The 4258-nt window shown below is 47.2% G+C and overlaps 1 long non-coding RNA gene across 1 annotated transcript; it reads right to left on the bottom strand.

Moving 5' to 3' along the window:
* Positions 1–1596: 1596 nt before the first annotated feature.
* LOC146423226 (uncharacterized) lies at positions 1597–3411 on the bottom strand. The gene is made up of 2 exons (XR_014847618.1): positions 3358–3411; positions 1597–2826 (listed from the first exon to the last, which is right to left on the bottom strand). It is a non-coding gene; the product is annotated as an uncharacterized LOC146423226 (long non-coding RNA).
* Positions 3412–4258: the final 847 nt, after the last annotated feature.

The raw sequence follows: 4258 nt of genomic DNA on the forward strand, positions 1-4258 counted from the left end.
GTTTAATTTTACCTTCTCTTTCAGGAGTTTTTCCCAGAGCACGAGGGGAAGTTGCATTTGAGATGATTATAAATGGAATTAAAAAACAAACAGCCGTTCTCCAATATCCACATTGCCAACAGGAAAAGGAATAAAAAATACACCAAGATTATAAATATTTCTGGGTGGCATCTCCTTCCCTGGTCCTGGCAGACAGAATTTCTCTATTAAAAATGACACCAGGATTATACAACTGATTTTAATGACCTTTTACAATAAAAATAATTCCATTTTCCCCTTTCAGCAGTATGGGAATGCTGTTCCCCTTTGGAGATTTATTGGATAAACAAATCCAAGTTCTCCTGCTGACCTGGAGCCACCAGGAATGAACAGAAAAACTTCCATTTTCAACTTGGGGGTCAACATTTTAAACTCCATTTGAAGGAAACTCATGTTTGGAGAAGCTTTTTCTCTCCATCTGTGGCTCTGCCAAGGCTGACAGATCTCGGGAGATCTGATGGAGCTGCTGGAAAACTCCTCACCTGGATTTTCACTCCATTTTCTTCTCATTTCCTGCCCAACGTTTAATTCTGAATGTGTTACTTCCACGCATGATGTTGACTTTGTGTTCACATTTCCCTGCCTAAGCCCAGCACATCCATCCACATCCTCCCAGGGGAAAATAAATCAGTTTTTTCAGGTGAGGAACACAGAGGACAATGATAAAATGTCACAGAGACATAGATAAAATATTGTATCTATGATTCAGCACTCGGTGCTTGCAGGAATTCGTGAAGCCTCGTGGGCAAGTGGATTTCTCATTATACACTCCAAAAGAAATACTTGGAATAATCACCAAATTCATTCTGTCCCAAACTTTATTGTTGTGTTATTCCCCCTCCGGATAAAACCTCATCCCTTGTGTTCTAATCTGAGTTGGTTTAGCTCCAGCTCAGGTTTGCAGATGAAAAATTTCCCTTCTGATAAAAAACCAACTTCTAGTTAAAAAAATATATTTTTTTTCCCTCTCTTCCCCTCCCCCAGGCCCCAAACCCACCTCCTTTTTCCAGAAAAACCAAATAAATTGAGCTTCTCCAGACTCAGGTGTTTAAAATTCAGAACAATCCCCTGATTTCCCTCCAAGAGGGGAAAAACAGGACCCAGCATTGTCCCCTCTCTCCACGGCGTCCCCATGTCACACACCCAGAGAAATCATTCAAACACTAGCTTGGCTGTGGTGTCCCAACCACAAAATAATATGTTTATTTTTTTTTCCACCACTTTTTTTTTTTGTTGTTGTTTGTTTGTTTGTTGTTGTTTTATTGATAAAAACTACACAAAAACTAACTGATCATAATAATTAATTAAAAAAAAAACAAAACCAAAAAAAACCAAACCAAAACCAAAACCCAAACCGAAAAACAACTTTACACATTCTGCTGTGGTTTTAGAAATTGTGTCAGCCAGTGAGTTGCACTAAATGCTCTTTAAAAGATTTTCCTTCTGATCCGTTTCAAGCACTTCACTTCCATTTTAGCTTCCCAAACGTCCGTGAATTTTACTTAACAAGCACCACTGGACTGGAAATCTGAGTCGTGACTCCGTTGCAGTATTTCCCCCATTTTTTTTTGTTTTTTTTTTAGAACCCGAGAAGGAATTAAGAGTGTCAACAATGAAGCACAATGAAGATAAAAAATCAAAAGCCCCCTCCGTAGTGTACAGCCTGTGTCTAAATGTACATGCACCCGAGTTTTTTTTGTTTCTGCTGCATCAATTGCCAAAGTCCTTTTGGTTCAACATAAGCTTTAATGCCCATGTCTGAAAGTTGAAATATTAATGTTCGACCACTTTAAAAAACAACCCACTCCCCCCCAAAAAAAACCCCAATCGAAAAAACCGACCCCTGAAAGGAAAAGGAAAATATAGAGCTATCTTTTGTTGGCTGAAAAAAGAACAAAAATAGTCAACGGATCTTTGTAATTAACACTTAATTAGGGAACATGGCTGACCCCCCCCAGAGCCTCGCCCTCCCCACCCCGTTTATTTTTACCTGTGGTTCTCCTTCCCTGGAACCGTGCAATGTAGAAAAATCAAATATACAAACAAAACTCTTAATCCATCCCTTTATGTAGCTAGAGTGAAATCTATTTTGTCGCCGCCGTCGTTCTTTTTAATAAGAACTCCGCAATCTCCCTCTTTAATATTTACACTGAGGAATCGCTCGGAAAGTTTAAAGCAAAGAAAAATCCTGAAGTTCTCCGCGCGCCATCCCCGCGCCCTTGGAGCATTTCCCGCTGGAACAGTAGCGTTTCCCGCCGGAACGGTGGCGTTTCCCGCCAGAACGGTGGCGTTTCCCGCCAGAACGGTGGCGTTTCCTGCCAGAATGGTAGCGTTTCCAGCCGAAACGGTAGCGTTTCCAGCCAGAATGGTGGCGTTTCCCACCAGAACGGTGGCGCTTCTTGCAGGAACGGTGGCGTTTCCCGCCGGAACGGTAGTGTTTCCCGCCAGAACGTTAGTGTTTCCAGCCGGAACGGTGGCGTTTCCCGCCGGAACAGTGGCGTTTCCAGCGCCTCTCCCTGGCCAAAATGTCCCTCCCAGAGCTGTCCCCGCGGAGGTGACCCCGCGCTAGTTGGGTATTCTCTCGATGTAGATGGCGGGGGCGGCGGAGCGCGCGATGGTGGCGATGAAGCTGTGGTCCCGGCCCAGGTCCAGGCCGGAGGGTTCTGCCGGCTCTCGGGACATCGTCTCGTAGCCCTTGTTGACGTGGAGGGGCTTGTGGGCCTGGCAGTAGCCGATGACGGGCTGGTCGTAGCTGTAGTAGGGTAAAGTCTTCATGTGGTGAGGGACCTGCGGGAGGAATGGAATAAAGATCTGAGCCTCGTGTGGCACTGCCAGAAATCCCAAAGCAGCCTCCACACCCCCCGGAGGAACCCCTGAGGGTTCCCAGCTCCCTGCAGCACTTCAGGTCCCTCTGGAGCAGCTCTGCCAGGCTGGGAGAGCTGTGGGTGTTCAGCCTGGAGGAGGAGATGCTCCAGGGAGATCTTAGAGTCTCTTCCAGGACCTCAAGGTGTTGGAAAAAAGGAGGGAGAGGGACTTTTTTATGGGCAGTGGTTTGACACTGCCAGAGGGCAGGGTTGGATGGGATATTGGGATGGAATGAGGGTGGGGAGGGGCTGGGATGGAATTCCCAGAGAAGCTGTGGCTGCCTCTGGATCCCTGGAAGTATCCAAGGTCAGGTTGGAGCACCCTGGTATAGTGGGAATTGTCCCTGCCATGGGAGGGGTGGAATGGGATGATTTTAAGGTCTCTCCCAACCCAAACCACTCCAGGATTCCATGATCCTTGCTGTGGTTCTTCACTCCTGGATAGATCTCCCACCTGGCAGTGCTGGAGCTGGAGCACAAGGAGCTGCTGTCCATCCCTCCTTCCCTCCTTCCCTCCTTCCCTCCTTCCCTCCTTCCCTCCTTCCCTCCTTCCCTCCTTCCCTCCTTCCCTCCTTCCCTCCTTCCCTCCCTCCCTCCCTCCCTCCCTCCCTCCCTCCCTCCCTCTCCCCAGTTTTCCCCAGATTTTCCAACTGGGCTCAATTCCAACCATTTTGGACAACCCAGCCCTGAACAACAAACCAAGGGATTTGTTAAACCAGCAGCTTCCAAAAACTTTCCCCTTTTATCCTGACCATTTCCAGAGGCTCAGACCAGCCTGGAATGTCAAAGGCAGCCCCAGCTGGCAGCAGGGGTGGTGGAAAACAGGGTTATTGCTCGGTGTCAGCACAGCTGGAACATCTGTTTATCCCTTCCAGGACAAAGCTGCTCACCCAAGGTCACGATTCCCCGCGATCTTTATCTCCCAACCTCCCCGAGATAAACAAAGCAGCTCCACCGCTGCTCACCAGAGCTCAGCACATCCACACCTCGTACAAACAGATTTCCAAACCCTGCCAGATCCATCCTGAATCCCAACTCTCCCTTACGTAAATCCCCAGAAACCGCCAGCCCCCCACCTGCCTTTTCCCTTCTTTTTTTCCTCCCCGCTTCCATAAATATTCCACGCTCGCAAATGTTAATCCTACGACTAAATATGATTTATGGCACAACATCAGATACAAATCTTTGCAGATAATTTTATCATCTGCGAGAGATGAGCTGATCAAGTCGAAAGAAATATGCTCTGAGGGAGAAAAACACACACGGCAGGAGAGAGAGAGAGAGGCGCGAGTTGTTTCTAACGCTGCCAGCAAACCTGAGCTCATTATAGCTGGAGATATCCTACACATAATCCA

Source organism: Lichenostomus cassidix, unplaced genomic scaffold, assembly GCF_008360975.1.
Source record: "Lichenostomus cassidix isolate B80296 unplaced genomic scaffold, HeHo_3.0 HiC_scaffold_676, whole genome shotgun sequence".
In the NCBI taxonomy this organism is placed as follows: domain Eukaryota; kingdom Metazoa; phylum Chordata; class Aves; order Passeriformes; family Meliphagidae; genus Lichenostomus; species Lichenostomus cassidix.